This window comes from Capricornis sumatraensis, chromosome X (genome assembly GCF_032405125.1).
Source record: "Capricornis sumatraensis isolate serow.1 chromosome X, serow.2, whole genome shotgun sequence".
Classification (NCBI taxonomy): Eukaryota; Metazoa; Chordata; class Mammalia; order Artiodactyla; family Bovidae; genus Capricornis; species Capricornis sumatraensis.
In genome coordinates this window covers 59,387,497-59,401,968 of record NC_091092.1, presented here as the reverse complement: position 1 = coordinate 59,401,968, position 14,472 = coordinate 59,387,497, and positions in this window count along the sequence as shown.

Sequence of the window (14,472 nt, the reverse complement as noted above, 5' to 3'; positions counted from 1 at the left end):
ATACAACAAACCATGATGTCAGGCTAAGACCTAGATCCAGAGTGTCTTTTTTAAAAAATTTATTTATTTTTTTACTTTACAATACTGTATTGGTTTTGCCATACATTGACATGAATCCACCACGAGTGTACATGAGTTCCCAAACATGAACCCCCCTCCCACCTCCCACCCCATATCATCTCTCTGAATCATCCCGGTGCACCAGCCCCAAGAATCCTGTATCCTGCATCAAACATAGACTGGCGATTCATTTCTTACGTGATAGTATACATGTTTCAATGCCATTCTCCCAAATCATCCCACCCTCTCCCTCACCCTCAGAGTCCAAAAGTCCACTCTACACATCTGTGTCTCTTTTGCTGTCTCGCATACAGGATCATCATTACCATCTTTCTAAATTCCATATATATGTGTTAGTATACTGTATTGGTGTTTTTCTTTTGAGAAGAGCTAACACCTATCCTACTCAAACTCTTCCAGAAAATTGCGGAGGAAGGTAAACTTCCAAACTCATTCTATGAGGCCACCATCACCCTAATACCAAAACCTGGCAAATATACCACAAAAAAAGAAAACTACAGGCCAATATCACTGATGAACATAGATGCAAAAATCCTCAACAAAATTCTAGCAACCAGAATCAGACTGTCTTGTAGAGACTTTCACAAAGCCTTTTTGCTCTACCACCAATGTCATAAAACATATACATGTTTTAAAAAAACAAACAGTAATGTTAGACTTCTAAAGAAAAACCAAGTTGCCCTCTAATTTGCTTCACTTTTCTCTCTACCCTGACATGATCACTTTAAACTGCACACATTTTTTTTTGTTAATTTCATATTCCTAAGTAACATATATGAACTGTTATTTCTTTGTAGTTTCTTTTAGTATTGTCTGTTTACTTTCTGTGTGAATGACAAGGACCACTTTCTCATAGACATTCACACTTACTAATGTGTGTGCATGCACATGCACGTGCACACACATGCCGTCTTCCTATCCTCTCAATATTTTGGTAACTTATTACAACATGGTGACAGTTCTCCTCTTGTACAACCTATTGCCTTTCTTTGAGTTCATGGTTATTCATGTGTTTACTTTTTTCTTGATCAATCATGAAGCATAAATATCTTTTAATTATGTTCTGAAATATTAGATAATCAGCCTAGTGCATTTTTGTTGTTGAGGCCCTCAATGCTGCTCCAGCTTGGACTAATTGCTATAATCTTGAAAATATCCATTTTCAGGACAACTTGAGAATTTGCTTTTCTTCCATCTTGGGTTAGAGTTCCTGTTTTTTTTTGTTTGTTTGTTTGTTTTTTTACTTTGGCTCTCACTTTCTTTTCTTAAATTATGCACTATTTTACTACAGCACCTATTCCAGCAGCTCCCTGAGAAAGAGTGTGGTGAAGGTAATTTTTTTTTAACTCTTAGATATATATACAAAGATATTTATTTTATCATCAGAATTGATTAGTACTTTGGCTATGTACAAATTTATAAGCTGGAAATAATTATTTTCCAGAATTTTGAAGGAATATCCCCATATTTGCTAGCTTTTAACATTGATTTGAAGAAATACTTTTTTCATTCAATATGTTGAAAATTAAGTGCTCAAGTTACCTGACTTCTCGGTGTCTTAGTTTGCTAATGCATTAAAAATGGAGATAATAGTAACTACCAACTACATAAATAGTGTGACTTTATATGAAGTATCTTATTGAATTCTAATTAAGATGCTGTGTGTAAAGTGCTTAGAATAATGGCCTGGTGCATAGTAAGCTATGTAAATGTCACATATTTTATTTCTTGAATTGTTCTAACTTTTCATAAGCTGAATAATGGCCCTCAAAAGATGTCCATTTCCTAATCCTGGGAATCTGTGAATATGTTACTTGATATGCCAAAAGAGAATTTGCAAATGTGATTAAGTTAAGTATGTTGAGGTGGACCCAATGTAATCACATGGGCTCTTATGAGAAGGAGGCAGGAAGGTCAGAATCAGAGAAGGAGCTGTGACAATGGAAGCTTTATTCTTCCACTCAACATTATATTTGTGATATTAATTCATGTTTTTAGAATTGTAGATCAGTGGTTCTTGAACTTCAGCATGCATCAGAATTACCAGGGGGACTAGTTAAAGCATACATTGCTGGGTCACAGCCCCAGTGTTTGATTCAATGTATCTGGGGGTGGTTCCCAGGAATCTGCATTTCTAACCAGTTGTAGCTGCTGCTCCAGAGATCACTCTTGTAAATTATTCATTTTCCTTGATTTATAGCAGGGGTCAGCAAACTTTTTCTTAAAGGGCCAGGTACCAAATACTTGTGGGCCAAGAGGCAAAACTGATAATATTATGTAGGTAATTATATAACTATTAAACATATAACATTCTTAGCTCAGAGGCTATAGCAACAGTGGGATGGCCAAATTTGTCCTGTGGGCCACAGTTTGTTCATTGCTGATTTCTATAGCATATTATTATGTTACTAAATTAACAATGTGTTTATCCTTGAAGCTATTGATAGTGATTTGGATAGTATCCAAATGGTTTGGCTCTTACATATACTACCTATGTGAGACTTCTTGAACATGTCTTTTGGTGAACATATATATGCATTTCTGTTGAGTATACACTCTAGAATAGAATTGCTAGGTAATACATATATGCATATCATCAACTTTTAGAAGAAACTGCCGAAGAGTTTTCCAAACTGGTTGTATTACTTTATGCTCCCACCAGCAATATGTGAGAATTTTTGTTGCTGCACATCAGTGGTTGTCTGGAGCCAGGCCATACTGTCTTTCAAAAGCCAGTTGTGAGTGTCTCTTTCTGACTTTGTTCAGTGACCTCAGGGTGGTTGCTTGAAATTGGCTGTGGTTGTAGTATTTACACTGTGGAAACTAGAAGCTACTACAAATCAGGACTTTTATTTATTTAATAAATCCAGTTGTCTAATACTTGCAAGCACTGCTGATTTTAACCGTTCAAGTGGGGATGTAGCGGTATCTCCTTATGGTTTTAATGTGCTTATTTGCTTCTCTCTGATGAGAATGAAGTTGAATAACTTTTAAAAATATATATAAATTTATTTATTTTAATTGGAGGTTAATTACTTTACAATATTGTATTGGTTTTGCCATACAACAACATGAAACCACCACAGGTATACACGTGTTCCCATCCTGAATCCCCCTCCCTCCTCCCTCCCTGTACCATCCCTCTGGGTCATCCCAGTGCACCAGCCCCAAGCATCAGTATCATGCATCAAACCTGGACTGGCGATTCATTTCATATATGATATTATACATGTTTCAATGCCATTCTCCCAAATCATCCCACCCTCTCCCTCTCCCACAGAGTCCAAAAGACTGTTCTATACATCTGTGTCTCTTTTGCTGTCTTGCATACAGGGTTATCATTACCATCTTTCTAATTGAATACCTTTTCAAATATATTGGATATTTGAATATTGTTTTTTAATATAAATTTAATTGTTTTAATTGGAGGCTAATTACTTTACAATAATGTAGTGGTTTTACCATATATTGACATGAATCCACCACAGATGTACATTTGGTGGACTTCTTCCCAAGCAACACTAGTGGTAAAGACCCGCCTGCCAATGTAGGAGACACAAGAGACACAAGTCCAGTCCCTGGGTCGGGAATACTCTTGCCTGGAGAATCCCATGGACAGAGGAACCTGGCAGGCTATAGTCTATAGGGTTGCAAAGAGTTGAACACAACTGAAGCAACTTAGCACGCACAAACTGTTCAAGTCATTCGCCTATTTCTCTACATGGGTTATCTTTTCCTTATTATTTTGTAGGAGGCCTTTATATATTCTTGATATATTGTTTGCTGAATATGTGTATTTCAAGTGTTATTTCCCATCCTGTGGACTGTTTCTTTATTTTTTATTGGTATTTTTTGATGAACAAGTCTTAATTTTAATGTGGCATAAGTAATATTTTTTTTAATTTCATAATTAGTACTTTTTCTGTCCTGCTTAAAAAAATATTTTCCTATACCAAGCCATGAGGAGATTTTCCTTAGTTATATTTATCTATAAAACATTGCTTTATATATACATACATACATATACAATGAAATACTACACATTCATACAAAAAGAATGAAATCTCCTGCCATTTGCAACAACATGGATGGACCTTGAAGATATTAATATTATGCTAAGTGAAATAAGCCACATGGAGAAAGACAAATACTATATGATTTCATTCACATGTGGAATATAGAAAATAAGACAAATGAACAAACAAAATAAAACAAACTCACAGATACAGAAAACAGATTAGCACTTACCAGAGGGGCAGAAGGTTGGGCGGGGTGGGTGAAATGGATGAAGGGGATCAGATGTACTGAAGATGGATGGCAACTAGATTTGTTGTGGTGATCACTCTGTAGTGTATATAAATGTCAAATGTATTGTTGTACACCTGAAACTTATATAATAAAAAAATATTGTTTTAATTTTAACATAAAAGTGCAATTCATGTGCAGTTCATATGTATGTTTGGGATATAATTGCATTTCTTTTTCCATATGAATATCTGCCTAAAGTAGCATTATTTGTTTGAAAAACTATGCTTTCACCTTTGCACTGCAATATAATCTCAATTAAACCATCCAGTTCCAGTTCAATCTCTCAGTCATATTCGACTCTTTGCAACCCCATGAATTGCAGCACATCAGGCCTCCCTGTCCATCACCAACTCCCAGAATCTACAAAAACCCATGTTCATTGAGTCGGTAATGCCATCCAACCATCTCATCCTCTGTCATCCCCTTCTCCTCCTGCCCTCAATCTTTCCCAGCATCAGGATCTTTTCAAACGAGTCAGCTCTTCACATCAGGTGGCCAAAGTATTGGAGTTTCAGCTTCAACATCAGTCCTTCTATTGAACACCCAGGACTGATCTCCTTTAGGATGGACTGGTTAGATCACCTTGCAGTCCAAGGGACTCTCAAGAGTCTTCTCCAACACCACAGTTCAGAAGCATTAATGCTTCAGTGCTCAGCTTTCTTTATTTTTTTTTTCCTTAAAGCATCTTTTTATTCTTTTTTAAAATTTTTTATTTCTTATTTTTATTTTTACTTTATTTTACTTACAATACTGTATTGGTTTTGCCATACATTTATAGTCCAAGTCTCACATCCATACATGACCACTGGAAAAACTATAGTCTTGACTAGATGGACCTTTGTTGGCAAAGTAATGTCTCTGCTTTTTAATACGCTGTCTAGATTGGTCATAACTTTCCTTCCAAGGAGTAAGTGTCTTTTAATTTCACGGCTGCAATCACCATCTGCAGTGATTTTGGAGCCCCCCAAAAATAAAGTCTGCCACTGTTTCCACTGTTTCCCCATCTATTTCCCATGAAGTGATGGGACCTGATGCCATGATCTTAGTTTTCTGAATGTTGAGCTTTAAGTCAACTTTTTCACTCTCCTCTTTCACTTTCATCAAGAGGCTCTTTAGTTCTTCTTCACTTTCTGCCATAAGGGTGGTGTTATCTGCATATCTGAGGTTATTGATATTTCTCCCAGCAATCTTGATTCCAGCTTGTGCTTCCTGCATTCCAGCATGTCTCTTGATGTACTCTGCATATAAGTTAAATAAGCAGAATGACAAGATACAGCCTTGATGTACTCCTTTTCCTATTTGGAACCAGTCTGTTGTTCCATGTCCAGTTCTAACTGTTGCTTCCTGACCTGCATACAGGTTTCTCAAGAGATAGGTCAGGTGGTCTGGTATTCCCACCTCCTGAAGAATTTTCCAGTGTATAAGGCTTTGGGAACTCTCTTGCTTTATCCATGATCCAGCGGATGTTGGCAATTTGATCTCTGGTTCCTCTGCCTTTTCTAAAACCAGCTTGAACATCTGGAAGTTCACAGTTCATGTATTGCTGAAGCCTGGCTTGGAGAATTTTGAGCATTACTTTACTAGTATGTGAGATGAGTGTAGTTCTGTGGTAGTTTGAGCATTCTTTGGCATTGCCTCTCTTTGGGATTGGAATGAAAACTGACCTTTTCCAGTCCTGTGGCCACTGCTCAGTTTTCCAAATTTGCTGACATATTGAATGTAGCACTTTCACAGCATCATCTTTTAGAATTTAAAGTAGCTCAACTGGAATTCCATCACCTCCACTAGCTTTGTTTGTAGTGATGCTTCCTATCATGTGATATTATATGCCTAAACACTTTACTTTTTTCATTATACCCTGTCATTCCAAATAGTATATCCTTGCACCAATATCAACCACAGCATGATATATATACGATCTCCAGATCTGTTCTTTTTCTTCATGATTGCTCTTAACTATTTTAGCCCTTTGTATTAGCATATGATTTTAGAATCATCTTGTCAATTTCTACAAACATTTCTGCTGGTATTTTAATTGGGTCTTGAGGTAGATTAAAGATGCCCATAAATTCTTTGGCACCTCTCATAGAGGACTACATGTCATAATCTTTGATTGATCCCCTTTATAATTATTAAATATCTCACTTTATCTCTTGTACTGCTGCTTGATTTTTCTGATATTAATATAATACACTATAGTTTTAATTGATTAGTTCATGGTAAATCATTTTTGTCCTTTTATGTTCTTTTTTTTTTTTTTGCATCTTAACATTTAAAGTTCACCTCTTGTAACTTGCATGTATTTGGGCTTTCTTAAATCCTATCTGACAATCTTAGTGTTTTACTTGGGAATATTTGGTTTATTTATATTTAATCAGTCATATAATTTGGTTTAGAATATATCTACCATCTAGTGATACATTTTGTATTTGACTCATTTTTATATTCCTTTTCCCCTTCATTCATTCTTGCCTCCTTTTAGATTTATCAACATTTTTATTTTGCATATTTCCCCCTAATAACTTCTCAGTTATACCTTCTTCACAATTATATCTTCTTTTAGTGATTACCTTAGCAAATATAGCAGGAATCCATGATTTATCACTGTCTAATAGAAATTATTTGCACCACTTCTCTGATATTGCTTGAACATTTAAACTTCACTCATCCCTTTTTCATCTTTTGCATTATTTTTTGTCAAGAATTTTAAATTTACATATAATTTAAATTCTACATAATATTACAATGATCATAAATATTAATTTATACTTAACCATATTTTCTCTCTGGTATCATTTTCCTTTTGCCTGAATAATTTTCTTTCTTTTTTTTCCTTATAGTGTTGATTTGCTTGTGAGGAATTCCTTCAGTCTTTGGTTTTCTGAAAGTCTTTTTATTTCACCCACATTGTTGAAGAATACTTTTCTTGGATATATAATTATATATTGGTAATTCTGTTTGTTTATTTTTACTTTAGCACTTTAAAAATGCCATAACATTGCCTTCTGACTTGTGTTGTTTCTTTTGAGAAGTCTACCTTAATTTCAATATTGTTCCCTTGAATGTAGTATCTTTTACACTTCTGCTGCTTAAAGATTTCTTCTGAATCTTTGATTTTTAGCACCTTGACTATGATGTGCTTAAGTGTGGTTTTCTGTTTATCTTGCTTATGGTCCACTGAGGTTCTTGATTTTGTGGATTTATATCTTTTATTAGTTTTGTAAATTTTTTGGATATTGTCTGAAAGTTGCTTCTACTCCATTCCTTCTCTTTTCTCATTTCAGATATTTTAGATCTTGATTGTGTCCTACATGTCTATTATGCTCTGTTCTGCATTTTTTTTCCAATTCATTTTCTTGTTGTTGTTGTTTTTTTTTTTTTTTTGGTTTTTTGTACTTCAGTTTTAGCGTTTTCTGTTAATTTAGTTTGGAGTTAACGTCCTGTTCTTTTGTATCCATTATCCTATTAAACCTATGCTTTGAATTCTGACATTTTCCCTTCTAGGATATCCAATTGATTCTTATTTTTATTAATTAAAAATTCTCTATTGAATTTCTTGATTTTTTCATCTCTTTTTCTTATCTTTTTCTCTATTTCTCTTAAAATGTTAATCACAGCTAATTTTGAACTAATTTTCTGATGATTTCAATATCCAGATCATCTTTATGCAACTCTTTTCTATGTTTTCTCTTGAGGTAACATTCCATATCACCTTAACTCTTTGCATATCTTGTGCCTTTTTTTTTTTTTGGTTATTTTTAATACAGTTTATTATTTTAGAGTAGTTTTAAGTTCACAGTAAAATTGAGTAGGGAAGGCACGGAGATTTCCCATATACATTCTACTCCTAGTCATGTATCAGTTCAGTTCAGGTCAGTTCAGTCGCTTTGTCATGTCTGACTCTTTGTGATCCCATGAATCGCAGCACGCCAGGCCTCCCTGTCCATCACCAACTCCCGGAGTTCACTCAAACTCACGTCCATCGCACCAGTGATGCCATCCAGCCATCTCATCCTCTGTCGTCCCCTTCTCCTCCTGCCCCCAATCCCTCCCAGCATCGGGGTCTTTTCCAAAGAGTTAACTCTTCACATGAGGTGGCAAAAGTACTGGAGTTTCACCTTGAGCATCATTCCTTCCAAAGAAATCCCAGGGCTGATCTCCTTCAGAATGGACTGGTTGGATCTCCTTGCAGTCCAAGGGACTCTCAAGAGTCTTCTCCGACACCACAGTTCAAACGCATCAATTCTTCGGTGCTCAGCTTTCTTCACAGTCCAACTCTCACATCCATACATGACCTCTGGAAAAGCCATAGCCTTGACTACATGGACCTTTGTTGGCAAAGTAATGTCTCTGCTTTTGAATATGCTGTCTAGGTTGGTCATAACTTTCCTTCCAAGGAGTAACCATAGCCTCTCCCATTATCAACATTCCCCACCAGAGTGGTGCATTTGTTACAGTTGATGAGCCTACATTACTATATCATCATTATCCAAAGTCCATAGTTTACATTAGGGTTCATTCTTGGTGCAGTATAGTCTATGGACAAATGTATAACACAGTAAGTCCCCTACATACAAACAAGCTCCATTCTGAGAGTGTGTTAGTAAGTATAATTTGTTTATAAGTCCAACAACGTCACAAAGAGTCAGACATGGCTTAGTGACTGAACAATAACAACAAACAAACCAACAAAGTTAGTCTAGGTACCCAACTAACACACTGGGCTTTATAGTACTGTACTGTAATAGGTTTTAATGCTTTTCACATTCCTATACACTAATAATGAGAAAGTAGAAAAAGAAATTAAGGAAGCAATTCCATTCACCATTGCAACGAAAAGAATAAAATACTTAGGAATATATCTACCTAAAGAAACTAAAGACCTATATATAGAAAATTATAAAACACTGATGAAAGAGATCAAAGAGGACACTAATAGATGGAGAAACATACCTAGTTCATGGATCGGAAGAATCAATATAGTGAAAATGAGTATACTACCCAAAGGAAACTACAGATTCAATGCAATCCATACCAAGCTACCAGCAGTATTTTTCACAGAGCTAGAACAAATAATTTCGCAATTTGTATGGAAATACAAAAAACCTCAAATAGCCAAAGCAATCTTGAGAAAGAAGAATGGAAATGGAGGAATCAACCTGCCTGACTTCAGGCTCTACTACAAAGCCACAGTCATCAAGACAGTATGGTACTGGCACAAAGACAGAAACATAGATCAATGGAACAAAACAGAAAGCCCAGAGATAAATCCACACACCTATGGACACCTTATCTTTGACAAAGGATGCAAGTATATACAATGGATTAAAGACAATCTCTTCAACAAGTGGTTCTGGGAAAACTGGTCAACCACTTGTAAAAGAATGAAACTAGAACACTTTCTAACACCATACACAAAAATAAACTCAACTTGGATTAAAGATCTAAACTTAAGACCAGAAACTATAAAAATCCTAGAGGAGAACATAGGCAAAACACTCTCCGACATAAATCACAGCAGGATCCACCTCCCAGAATACTGGAAATAAAAGCAAAAATAAACAAATGGGATCTAATTAAAATTAAAAGCTTCTGCACAACAAAGGAAACTATAAGCAAGGTGAAAAGACAGCCTTCGGAATGGGAGAAAATAATGGCAAATGAAGCAACTGACAAACAACTAATCTCAAAAATATACAAGCAACTGCTGCAGCTCAATTCCAGAAAAATAAATGACCCAATCAAAAAATGGGCCAAAGAACTAAATAGACATTTCTCCAAAGAAGACACACAGATGGCTAACAAACACATGAAAAGATGCTCAACATCACTCATTATCAGAGAAATGCAAATCAAAACCACAATGAGGTACCATTTCACACCAGTCAGAATGGCAGTGATCCAAAAGTCTACAAGCAATAAATGCTGGAGAGGATGTGGAGAAAAGGGAACCCTCTTACACTGTTGGTGGGAATGCAAGCCAGTACAGCCACTATGGAGAACAGTGTGGAGATTCCTTAAAAAATTGCAAATAGAACTGCCTATGACCCAGCAATCTCACTGCTGGGCATACACACTGAGGAAACCAGAATTGAAAGACACGTGTACCCCAGTGTTCGTCGTAGCACTGTTTATAATCACCAGAACATGGAAGCAACCTAGATGTTCATCAGCAGATGAATGGATAAGAATATGTGTGGTACATATACACAATGGAATATTACTCAGCCATTAAAAAGAATACATTTGAATCAGTTCTAATGAGATGGATGAAACTGGAGCCGATTATACAGAGTGAAGTAAGCCAGAAAGAAAAGCACCAATACAGTATACTAACACATATATATGGAATTTAGAAAGATGGTAATGATAATTCTGTATGCGAGACAGCAAAAGAGACAGATGTTTAGAATGGACTTTTGGACTCTGTGGGAGAGGGAGGGGGGGATGATTTGGGAGAATGGCATTGAAACATGTATACTATCATGTAAGAAATGAATCACCAGTCTATGTTCAATACAGGATACAAGATGCTTGGGGCTGGTGCATGGGGATGATCCAGAGAGATGATATGGGGTGGGAGGTGAGAGGGGGGTTCAGGATTGGGAACTCATGTACACCCATGGCTGATTCATGTCAATGTATGGCAAAACTAATACAGTATTGTAAAGCAAAATAAAGTAAAAATAAAAATTTTTAGAAAAAATAAAAAGAAAAAAGTGAAAGTTGCTCAGTTGCATCTGATTCTTTGCAACCCCATGGACTATACCCCACCAGGCTCCTCTGTCCATGGAATTCTCCAGCCAAGAATACTGGAGTGGGTAGCCATTTCCTTCTGCAGGGGATCTTCCCAACTCAGGGACTGAACCTGGGTCTCCCGCATAGCAGGCAGATTCTTTGCCACGTGAGTCACCAGGAAAGCCAACTTTTCACATAAACAATACATTTAAAAAGGGCTTCCCTGATGATGGTAAAGAATCTGCCTGCCAATGCAGGAAACACAAATTTGATCCCTGGGTTGGGTAGATCCCCTGGAGAAGGAAATGCCAACCCACCTCAGTATTTTTGCCTGGGAAATCCCATGAACAGAGGCGCCTGGTAGGCTACAGTCCACGGGGTCGCAAAAGAGTTGGACACGATTAAGTGACTAAACAACAACAACAAAACAGTACATTAAAAATGCAAAAAAATAAAGAAAGCATTTTTAATGTGATAGCACAGTACCTTGAAAATACAGTAGTATATAGTACAGCAGCTGACATACCAGGGCTTGCATCAAGTGAACTGGTGAAGAATTACTGACTGGAATGGGGAGAGGAGTTGGGGGCTGGTAGAGCTGAAGGATCATCAGCAATAGAAGACAGAGGGCCTGCTGCAAAGTCACTCACACCTGACTGAAAATTTGTGATTTGAAGGTTTGTATGTAGGGGACTTATCGTAACATGCATCTGCCATTATGTGATCATACAGAACAGTTTCACTGCCCTAAAAGTTCTTTGTGCTCCGCCTATTCATCTCTTCCTCCCCACACCCCTTGGCAACTGTTGATCTTTTTACTGTCTATATAGTGTTGTCTTTTCCAGATTGTCATACAGTTGGAATAATACAGTATGTGCCCTTTTCAGATTACCTTCTTCCACTTAGTAATATACATTGAAGTTTCCTTCATGTCTTTCCATGGCTCAATAGCCCATTTCCTTTTAGTGCTGAAGAATATTCTATCAACTGAATACATCATAGTTTATCTATCTATTCACCAACTGAAGTACCTGTTGGTTGCTTCCAGGATTTAGAAATTATAAACTGGTTATAAACACCTCTGTGTAATTTTTTGTGTGTGGAAATAAGTCTTCAGTTCCTTTGGGTAAATAACAGGGAGGATATATGATAAGAGTATGTTTAGTTTTGTAAGAAATCTCCAAACTGCCTTCCAAAGTGGTCATACCCTTTTGCATCCCCATGAGAAATGAATGAAAATTCCTGTGCTTTACACCCTCATCAGCACTTAGTGTTGTTAGTTTTCTGGATTTGGGCCATTCTGATAGGCATGTAGCCATTTTAGCAATTTTTTTATTGCATGCCATGCACGACATACAAAAGAACCATAATATTTCTAGATGAGATATTCTAGAGAGACTTCTAACTTTTTCCTTTTAGGCAGATAAGGTAAGGGGATGCTTTTCTCAATCCAATTAGATATGGAGATGAGTCAGGGTTGGATTGCAATTTTAATAAAATAAGCTACTGTGGTTTGCTCTTCCACTGTAAGATGCAAAACACTAATGGACTTCTGTCTTTTGATTTCTGAAAGATTGTTGAAAATCAAGATCTATCATTCACAGTTTGCAGCCTCCTATAACTTCAAATTCTAGCACATGTCTGTTTCCTAAGAACTGGTGGTTGCTGGAGATTTCACTTTACCTTTTAGAAGTATTTGACCTAGCTCCCTGTATTCTTGTGCAGTACCAGAAGTCAGCAGATGTCTGGTAGGGGAAATTTGCTGAGCATTTGTCTCATCAACTTTTCAATTTTTCAACCAGCCCTGTCAAACTGTTAAAACTTTGTTGGTTTTTCTTTCTCTCAGTAGAGGCTTTGTGTCTGGCTAAGGCTGATCCACAACCTGTTATTACAGTTGGTACATATTTCAGAGGGGGAAAAACAATTGAAGATTGTCAATTCACATTGAAAAGTATTCTCTTCCTTGAACTGTTATTTAATCCTGTTGTTTCTACCATTATTTGGTACCTTTAAAATGATAATTTTTGTATTCTAGTGAAATGAGTGAAGTAAGTCAGAGAAAGACAAATACTATATGAGTTCACTCATATGTGGAATCTAAAACAAAAACGCAAACAAGAAAATGATCAAACAAAGCAAAAACTGACTCATAGATACAGAGAGAAGATTAATGATTATCAGAAAGGAGGGGGTTGGGGACTGTGCAAAATGGATGAAGGGGGTCAATTATATGTTGATGAATGCTAAGTAGAATTTTTGGGGTGACCATTTTGTAGAGTTTACAGATATCAAATTAAAATGTTATACATATGAAACTTACACAGTGTAGTATACCAATTTTACCTCAATAAAAAATATACATTTTCCAGTTTATTCTAGTTTTAAAATATTGTTGTGTCTCATGACCTTTTATTCAGAAGCAATCCAAATAGATATTGTTGATGCTACTATGACTGAGACCTTTTAGTGACATAAACATTTTTTGTTCATTTAAGAAAATTGATTTTTGTATATCACTTTTGTATCCAACAATTTTACTAAAGTACCTACTTAAATGTAATAGTTTATCCATATATTCTTTTATATTTTCTATATAATCAATAATACAACCTGTGAATAACAACAATTTTATATTTATTTTCCTATGTTTATGTTTTCATTTTTTGTTATATTCTTAATACACTGAACTCACTATTATTTCCACTATAATGCTAAATAGTAGTGATAATGGTAGCCATCTTATCATATTTCCAATGTCAAAGAAAAGTATTTTAATATGTTATAAATAAGTGTGATGTTTTCAGTAAGTATATTTCTAGATACATTGTATCATATTCAAGAAGTTCTCTTATATTCCTTGTTTGCTATTTTTTGGGGGAAAGAATGGATATCAAATTTTATCAGATGCCTTTTTTTCTTATGCCTCTTTGCATAATTAAAATATTTTCTCCTCTAAAATGTTAATGTGGTGAATTACATTTTTCAAATTTTTAACCAAAATTGGATTTCTGGGATAAACCCAACTTGGCCATGATATATTACAGTTTGTGTATATTGTTGGATATGATTTATGAACATTTTTAGGGATGATTTCATTCATGACCATGAATCAGAATAGCCTATAATTTTGTTTCCTTGTTCAGTTCTTGTCAGGTTTTGATCTTAAGGTTTTGTGAGCCTCATAAAATGATTTTTGGGAGTCTTGTCCCTTTATCTATTCTATGGAATAGTTTTTATTGGACTGTAATTACTTCTTTCTTAAATGATTGGTAGAAATTGTAGCAAAGCCATTTTGGTCTAGATTTTCTCTGAGGGAGAATTTTAGGTTTGTATTTTCTTAGTAGA